Source organism: Chinchilla lanigera, unplaced genomic scaffold (assembly GCF_000276665.1).
Source record: "Chinchilla lanigera isolate Chin_1 unplaced genomic scaffold, ChiLan1.0 scaffold00031, whole genome shotgun sequence".
In the NCBI taxonomy this organism is placed as follows: Eukaryota; Metazoa; Chordata; class Mammalia; order Rodentia; family Chinchillidae; genus Chinchilla; species Chinchilla lanigera.
The window spans coordinates 13,174,801-13,184,527 of record NW_004955432.1 but is presented as its reverse complement, the minus strand read 5'-3'; the positions used below and the strand labels follow the sequence as shown (position 1 = coordinate 13,184,527).

Sequence of the window (9,727 nt, the reverse complement as noted above, 5' to 3'; positions counted from 1 at the left end):
TAGCTAAATCTTGGAAACAACCCAAATGTCCATCAGTTGAGCAATAGATAAAGAAGTTGTGGTATTTTTACTTAATGGAGTACTACTCAGTGATAAAAAGGATAAACTTGGGAATTTTGTGGGTAAATGGATGCAACTTGAGACCATTGTCCTAAGTGAAATAAATCAGACTCATATATGTGAACACTGTCTTGTCTCCCTGGTGTGAGAAATTGAAAGAGTAAATAAGGTCTAAAATGTACAACAGATATTGTGAAATGGGAAGAAACTATTTAAAAGAAAATAGGAACTAGGATGGGGAAAGGGAAAAGGGAGGAAAAAATGGAATTTTGTTATACTGTTGGTGCCTTTTAGTTCATAGAAAAGGAAGGTTTTTGCTAACATCGACTGGAAAATTTTTTATGCCCATGTCTTGTACCCTGAGGAACTACTTTAAAGTTAACAATATGCAATGTATTAACTATTGTTATTCTCCTATTATTTTGTTGTGATATTTTGTTTTACCTCTTTTCATTAAAAAATATATGTAATGCTGGGGTTAAGGATGTGGGATTGACTCATGGTGTGATACAAGAATTAAGGGTGCCCCGCTGTGAGTGTGAGTGCTACCCAGTGGTGGGTAGCCTGTATAGAATATAAGGGACAAAAAGAGGGCTCCTGTTGTCATTTGCTGCTTGCTGCCTTTGCTGCCTTCTGCCGGCTATGAACCGTTTCTCCTCTGCAATGCCTCTCTGCCATGCCACCCTACCTTGGAGCCAGTCAATTATGGACTGAAACTTTCAAAAACTGTGACCCAAAATAAACCATTTTTCCTTTACTTTAGATGTTGTCTCTTCTATCTCTTAGCAATGAGAAAAGTAACTAAGACAACCACTATCTCATCCTTTATTTTCTGTAACAGTTACTATTGCTGTATGTAAAACATTCCAAAACTCAGTATTAAAAGAATTTTTTGGCACAAAAATATTTTCTTTTTGATGCATTAATAGAAAGTAGTAGTATACATGAAACAAATTAGCATATACAGAAACTGCCAGAAAATAATACATAGTTCAAGAAAAGAAAAACTTGCATAAATATTGCAATACTGAATTTATTGCAATATCCTGAGGTTAATATGTTATCTTTGGCCTCTACAATTACAAGAGGTGCTCGAAGTGGTGGCCACTGGCTTCCAGAAGTTTATTAGTATGGTGAGCTGCTGCCTGGGTAACCTTGGTCGTTGACATTGCTGCACATGCATTTTCAATTTCTTCTCTTATGTGTAGTAGGTTTTCTGTGATATAGGACATCCTGTAGTGTCCCCCATATGAGGGTAATGCTATCTGTTGAAAAAATATATTATTTTTCTTTTTCTTAAGTGTATATACATTTTTTGGAGGACTCTATATCAAAATATTTTTTAAACAACAGAATAGAGAATTTGGGAGATGACTTGTATTTCTCTTTATTTCAATTTTTCTGTCTTCTAATTTGCTCTTTATTCATACATGTACATATTTTGAGTTTCTTGTATAAAAGAAAGCATATGATTTTTGAGCTTGTGTGTCTGCCTTATCAGTGTGGAAATTTCTCAAAAAACTAAAACTAGAAATTCCACTTGACCCAGATACCTCCTTTCTAGGTATCCCCCCCAAAAGAGTTAAACTCATGATATTACAGGAATGCAAACAGACCCATGTTTTAAAACAACACAATTTATACTGGCTAGATCTTGGAAATATCCCCAGTGCAGTACTATTCTGCCATAAAGAAAGATAAATTTGAGTCATTTATAGACAAATGAATACAACTTAAAACAATTCTTTTAGCATATACCATGTGTTTGCAGGCTGGCTTGTGGCTAGCTTATCAAAACTGAGTTTAGTTGAGGCTTGAGAGGTCTTTAGCTCTCTCTGTCCACAGGTGAGCTATGACATGGTTTTCTTTTGGGGATGACAGAAGCCAGCGCAGACACGCAAGTGCACAAGTGCATATCACATTCTTGCTCATGTCATCTTCACCAATATCCTGCCAATCAAACTGAATCCAGTGGCCAAGTCCAGAGCCAAAGTTGGAAGGCGTGGGGCAAGAGAGGAGTAAATACATGACATAGCAATTTGTCCTACTACATCTTCTTATTTATATATTACAATACATCAGCCTCTTAGTGGCTTTTTATGCCTATAGCATCATCCTTATCCAATGGTTCCCATGAACATTTCTTGGATTACTCTCCCTTAACCATCACTTTTGTCATATTATTAATTTGTTCTAAAATCATGAATTGGTCATTTCCAACTATAATTATGTTTAAAGCATTGTTCATATATAGTACTCCCAAAAGCCTTCAGAATTTGACCCTCCATTTCCTCATGCACACCTTCCACTCTAGCTAATCAGGTCACGGTCTGTATTTCACAAAAATCTTAAATCTCTTCTCATCTTGCACCATTGCTTATGTAGTTTATTGCATCTCAAATGTTTTTTTTTTTTTTTTGTCTCCCCAGTCCTCATTGCTTTTGCTCTGTAATCAACGTGTTACTTCTCATAGGGAGAAGTTTGCTGTCTATTAATTCAACTAAGTATTTCTAGGTGCTAGCATTACACTCAGTGCTGGAGATTATGCAATGGAAAGAACTCAGACCATTATCATGTGCTGGCTAACACTGTCTTGTGGAAGATTATAGTCTGGCAGCGAGTGCTACATAGAAGTGAACAAAAGGTATACACGAGGAAGTTTAATTCTATCTTAGAGGACTATGGAAAGGTATTTGGAGAATAAACTGCCAATGGGTAAGTCTGTGTGATGAATGAGTGTTATTCAGACAAAAAGGTAGAAGGAGCTAAGACAGGAAAGAAAGAGCCAGCATGTTTGTAGAGATGGCCATGATTGACATTCTATGTGAGACCAAGAAGAGGGAGATACGCTGGAGAAGAATAGAGTGTATAAGGCACCTGAAGTTCACACTGAGAGAAGCACAGAAATAGTATGTTTAAGCAGGAGTGGGACATGAACATATTAGTGCAGTGATGGAGAATTTTTAATGATATAACTTTCAATGCTACAAACATCCCACTACAGCACACATGCCATAGGTTCACTACCACTGCATCAGTGTGTTAAAAGATCAACTGCAGAAAACAGACTGAAGGAAGAGACGGGAGGAGACTAGTCAGAGGCTGTTATAACATCTAAAGGAAAGGTAAGTGTGGATCAGAGTAAGGCAGTTGAGAAAAGCAGACGATTTTAGATATTTGGAAGTGGATTTAAATGAAACAAGGACTTAGCTGTTAAAGGAGGTAAATATGTAACAGGAAAGTGTCAACAGGCAGTGCAAATAGTGGTGCTACTCATACGGGGAACTTGAAAGGGTGCTGGCACAGGTGGGGAAGTGAGAGTAGGGAAGGCAAGATAAACAGGTACAATGGTAAGAGCGTCGATTTGATAATTAAAGAACGACACTTGTTTCAGATACTACTAAGATAGTCACCTATCCTGCTCATAGGTGAAGATAGATTCAAACAAGATTGAGGTCAGAACACATTTTACGGTTGATATTATCTGAGATCCAGATCAGCCCAGTTGTAGGTAACTACAGGTGAGGTCTAAAGTCTCTGAAGATAAGACTATGTATCTCTCCGTGTTGCCTCTTTCCTACATTTAGAATAGTGATAGTTCTATCAATTTCCCTTTCCACCACATACAATGATAGGGTTTCTAAGAGATACAGCTCATCATTGTTCATTTGAGGAAGTCAAATTAATAGTGCTGTATTAAGTAAGAAATTAAAGAATTAGATCCAAAAAGAGTTAAGGATAGTTTTGCACTTAAACCATTTTATTTTCCCTTTCAGGCGACCTTAATTAATTATTTCTTTCATACCTTGAGAAGTAAAATTTCCCTTTGCTAGACTGAACGACCAAACTATACATCAGATCTTAAAAATGGAAGCAGTTTTTATCAGTGCTATTGGAAGTTTTGCCCAAAAGAAAACAGTACCCATAAGAATGACAGCTGTATTCTCAAGGGGGAGAAGTGTATATTTACCAGACAGTTTATGGTGTATTCAGTTACTGGATAGATAAGTGACTCAAGGCCCTTAACAATGCAAAAAAACTATTAGATCACCTATCACCTCCTCCCCCAACTAGGGTAGGATTCTTCTCTCTGGTATGCTCTTGAGGACTCTGTTCGGTCTAGTTTTAAAGGTCTTAAACCTGGAAGCTTTAATCATCTCCTTTAGAAGGCTTTCCCTCCTATCATAGGAAGTATGTCCTTAAGGGAAATTCAGTGATACTTAACCCATATTTTGCTTGTTATGATTTCCTATTACCCTAATTAATACCTTTCTCGGAGCCGTTCCTTGTGACTCATCCACCAGGTATCACCTCTTCCTCTGCGGTGTTTTTGCCATTCAGATCCCTTGCATGTGGACAGTTATCCTGTGTCTCTAGTCAGTCTTAATAGTTAGGAAATGTTTAAGCCTGTAGTACCAATAAATCAGCTCAACATATAATTAGAGGCTTAACTCTGTGAAGAGAAGATGTAACCCATTTGTTAATAATATCACTTAGGTCTTTTGAAAACATACCTGCCTGAAATAACTGAGTCAAATTAGGCACTAGCCTTAAACAAAATGTCAAAATAATGGCTTTCTAGGATGTTATGAGCTGAATTCCTGCACCAAAAATGCACAGCTAAGAATGTGCTGTACCTTCCAGCCAGTTATTCTACAGAAAGTTCACTTTTTTCTTTTCTAAAATTGATTAAGATTAAAATTCAGATTAAATTACCATCCATGAGCACAAGATGCATTCATTTAATCCTCCAAAGTATATTCATTTTATAGATGACTATGCCAAGGCCAAGAAGTTAAGTACCATGCCCAATACAACAAAGTAGAAATGACAGGCTCAGTGTATGCTCCTAGGTCTTCTGACTCCAAATCCTCAGCTCTTGAAAGTTACCCACTTGATTACGGGGTAACAGGATTATCAGTGGACTTGAGTCCCCACCCACAGGCTTTAGCAAAATATCTGCTTCCTATATTATATTGTAGCATAACATATATAGGCATAAGAACAAACAAGCTTCTGGATGTATGAACAGGAATCATATTCTCCACCCTGGTGTCATCCGTGCTTCCTTGCTCAACCCACTTCATATATCCTGTTCTGTTTTTGTATTTGTGACTATTTGCCTCTCTAGTTTGGCCCCGCCCACTTCACCAGCCCAAGATAAGAAAAGATGAGTGAAGGCAAGTAGAAATCGATTGCTCTGAGTTCTCCCTCAATTGCCATCCCTGGTTTATCCTTCCCTGGGGTCAGGAGGACCAGAGAAGAATAACTCTACTATAGCCACGTGACAGGTAACTCATAATTTCAAGAAAACTATTTCTCCTTCTTCTCTGTTTCGATGAGTGGAGATTTGTTTATCTCAGCCTTCCTTGCATTAAAGCAGGAGGAGAAAAGGGTAAGGCCCAGAGAACTTCTCTCTTGGAGCTCACACTGTGCTGCACTTAAGGCGCTGAGGCAGGTGCCTCTCCCTTACCATTCACAGTGAAGTATTTAGAATCAGACCTAGGAATACACAGTTCCGATACACTAACCTCATGTGTCTTGTGACACAATGTGGAGAGATTTAGGTGAGTCTAACCGAGGATTGGTTTGGGTAGCAGGAACCAAACGGGCTATGAGGGATGCACCAGTTCAGCTAAATGTTTTCTTATCAAACAACCCCCCCAAAAGAACGTCTCTGAAAAAATTATAGCATGGACAATTTTGTATTTCAATAATGGATTAATCCACTGGTAAAGTTAGAGCTCTCATGATCAAATCATCTTCCACCAGGCTCACTTCTGAATACATGAGACTTCCAGGGGGACATTTTAGATCTAAAGCATAATACACAGCATTTACACTGTATTGTATAAATAATCTAGAAATGAATTAAAGTGTATGAGAAGACGTGCAAATGCCGTGAGTGATATGCAAACACTGCGCCTTGTTATGCAAGGAACTTAAGTATTAGCAGATGTTGGTATCCTTGAGTGATCTGGGAATCAATTCCTTATGACTACCAAGAGATGTCTACATTTATTTTTGTTCTGAGTGTTTGTTGTCTTCTCCTAAGTTAAATGAACACGTGATGCAACTTCCCCACACATAATATAGGCTCATATTATTGTTGCTCACCAAGATACACATTACAGTCACCTCAAAAACATAACGTTAGTAGTCAATATTCAAACACATTGTGGTGACTTGACTCTTAACATTTTCTTGTTTTAAACTATTAATATGAATAGAGAAAACTGTAAGGAGGACCTGAGAAATTGAGAATTATGACAAAGTGTTATTAAAAATTGTGGTTCCCTCATGACCGTGGTGCTGGTATTCTATTGTCATCTGAGCATACGCAGGAGTATTTTAAACATTTTCTTCATTCCTTTATTTATTCAGCCATTGATTGGAACCTAGGCGGATTCTATACCATAGCAATTGTGTATTGTGCCACAATATACATTGGCATGAGGGTATCCCGATAGTAGGCTGACTTTAATTCGTTTAGGTATAGGACTTGGGATATAGCTCAACAGCACAAGCACCTGCCTGGCAAGCGGGGTCCTGAGTTTGATTCCCTGTACAAAAAAAAAAGTTAATTTTTTGGGTACATACCAAAGAGTAGAATAGCTGGATTATATGGTAGTTCCATTTTTGGCTGTTTGAGGACCTGCTATACTTTACACTGTGTATCAGTTAGCTTTGCCTCACTGTGACAAAGTATCTGAGAGTAACAACTTGAAGGAGAGAGATTTATTTTGGCTCAGAGTTTCAGAGATTTCAATCCATGGTCTCATCTCTTTGTTACTTCTGAGCCTGTGGAGAGGGAGAAACATCACAATGGAAGAGCACAGTGGCTGTGCTAATTTACTTCCCCCAAGCAATGTAGAAGGGTGGTTTCTCCCTCCCTGCCTATTGTCCCACATCCTTGCCACTATAAATTATTTTTCGTATTCTTGATGATCGCCTTTCTGATTGGAGTGAGACAAAATCTCAGTGTAGTTTTGATTTGGATTTCCTTAATGATCGAAGATGTGCAAACTTTTTGTACATATGTACTAGCCACAGGTGCTTCTTTTGAGAAGGGTCTGTTCAGTTTGTTTACCCATTTATTGACTGAGCTGCCTGACTCTTTGATTTTTTTAGTTCTTATATATTTACATATTAATACTCTGTTGAAAGAATAACTGGCAAGTATTTTCTCCTATTCTATAAGTTGTCTCTTCATTCTGTTGGCTGCTTCCTTTGTTGTCCAGAAACTTTGAAATTTAATGTCCCATTGGTTGATTCTTCCCGTTATCTCCTATGCTATGTGAGATCAATTCAGGAAGTCTTTGCTTGTTCCTATGGTTTCTAGTATTTCCTCTATGTTTCCTTTTAGCAGCTTCAATGTTTCAGGTTTTTATCTAGGTCTTTGGTGCAATCTGAGATGATTTTTGAATGAAGTGAGATAGGAATCTAGTTTCAGTTATCTTCCTATGGATATCATTTTCTCAGCACTGTTTGTTAAAGAGGCTGTCTTTTCTCCAACATATGTTTTTGGCCCTTTAGTCTAGAATCAGAAAGCAGCAGTTGTGTAGGTTTGTTTCTATGTGCTCCTAATCTACTCTACTCCTGTTCTGTTCTGTTCTGTTCTGTTTGTCTATATTCTATTTGTCTGTCTGTCTATCTTTGTGCCAGTACCATGATGTTTTTGTTGCTATGGCTATGTGGTATAATTTATTTATTTATTTATTTATTTTTTGGTTTTTCCCCGGTACCGGGAACTGAACTCACGACCTTGCGCTTGCCAGGCAGGCGCTTTGCTGCTGAGCTAAATCCCCAGCCCCTATGTGGTATAATTTAAAATTAGGTGTTGTGATGTTTTTCAGCATTGCTCTTTTTGCTTAGGGTTGCTTTAACCATTTTTGGTCTTTTGTGTGACTGCGTGAATATTAGTGTTTCTTTTTCTCACTCTATGAAGAACGTCATTGGAATATTGATGAGAACTGCATCAAGCCTGTAGATCACTTTGATTAGGTTTATTTTCAGGGTTTCTTGGTGAGTTTTTTATACTATCATGAATGGAACTGTTTTCTTGGTCTTTTTCTCAGCTAGTTTATTATGGATATGTAGACAAGCCACTGTTTTTTAAATGTTGATTTTATATTTTGATATTTTGATGAATTTATCAGCTCTTACAGTAGTCTTTTGGCAGAGTCTTCAAGTTCCTCTAGGTGTAGGATCATGTTGTTTGCAAATAACTATAGCTTGACTTCTCAGATTTTTATTTATATCCCTTTTATTTCTTTTTTTCTTGCCCAATTACTCTGGCTAACATTTCAAGTAATAAATTGAATAGGAGTAATAAGAGTAGACATCCTTGTTTCATTCCTTATTTTAGAGAAAGTATTTTCAGTTTTTCCCCATTCAGTATCATATTGATGAAGTTTATAAGTATAGAGGACTGGGAGAAGTAGAAAGGGAAAGAAAAGAAATGGAACCAAGGCTTACTGAATGTCTCATATTTGAGAAACTTGGTTGAGATACTCCATATGTTCTATTACCTACAAGATTTGTTTTATGATGCCCATTTTATAGATGAAGTGCTCCAAAGAGGATTTTTTCCCAAGGATCAGGCAGAAGAAAGTAGCTAAGTTAAAGCAAGTCTCTCTGATTCCAAACTCTGTCCTTTATCCACCAACAGGAAGGACACTCCATTTTGCCTCCACATAGGGATGCTGAGAAAAAAATAACAAGAGTGATTGCACCATGCTTTGCTAAATAAAATATGTTAATGAAGACCTGATAATATCAACTGTCCCATAGGAACTGTACACAGGACAAACTTCAAAACTCACTGAACCAGCTTTCCTGGTATGTAATTGCGCCTCCTGTCTCTCTCCATAATATGCAGCATTATCTCTAATATACTATATTAGAGATATACCTAGAGGTATACTATATATACCTATGCAGTTAATGGCCAGTTCTATGCTACTGTTGCTTGGATAAGTGATGTTTAAAATTAAATATAACATTCATAATAAAAAGATCATGCTGTATAAGAAAACAAAATTTCAAAAGAGCATTCAACCTGACAGCACTATCTCAGGTGATTCAGGTCAACATCAATAATGATAAGATATGTGGATAGTATCCTCGCTATAACAGAATGAAAATGCCACTTTATCTCTTTGTCTCCCTTTCCAAACACATAAATCCAATCTAATTATGATAAAAGCATTAAAAAATCTCAATGAAAGGATATCCTATGAATATTATATATGTAAACATACCTGCAAAGTACAAGTACTCCTTAAACTGTTAAAGTCATCAAATCCAAGAAAATCTGAAAAATTGTGATAAAGAGGATGTAAAAAGCCACAATTATGTTTACTAAATGTATTGCACTGTCCTGGCTGGAATCCTGGAAGAGAAAAGGCACATTAGGTAAAAAACTAAGGAAATCTGAAAAACATACAGACTTTAAGAATAATGTATTTGTACTGGTTCCTTAATTTTGGAAAACTAGGTGTGGCCCATGTGGCAATCTCTGCACTGTCTTCATAATTTTTAAAATAATTTAAAATTGTTTTTATAAAGAAAACTTATTTAAAATAACTAAAACAAAAGGGCACAAGTCATAGTGTGGGGTTCTTGCAAGGAAAAACAATATAATACAGGACACAGATGATTTATA

General features: G+C 36.9%; 1 long non-coding RNA gene across 1 annotated transcript; it reads right to left on the bottom strand.

Annotated features, from left to right (window-relative positions):
- Positions 1–1,066: 1,066 nt before the first annotated feature.
- Positions 1,067–9,432, bottom strand: LOC102020478. Its single transcript, XR_261525.2, has 5 exons — positions 9,324–9,432; positions 8,592–8,765; positions 6,661–6,861; positions 4,329–4,513; positions 1,067–1,325 (listed from the first exon to the last, which is right to left on the bottom strand). It is a non-coding gene; the product is annotated as an uncharacterized LOC102020478 (long non-coding RNA).
- Positions 9,433–9,727: the final 295 nt, after the last annotated feature.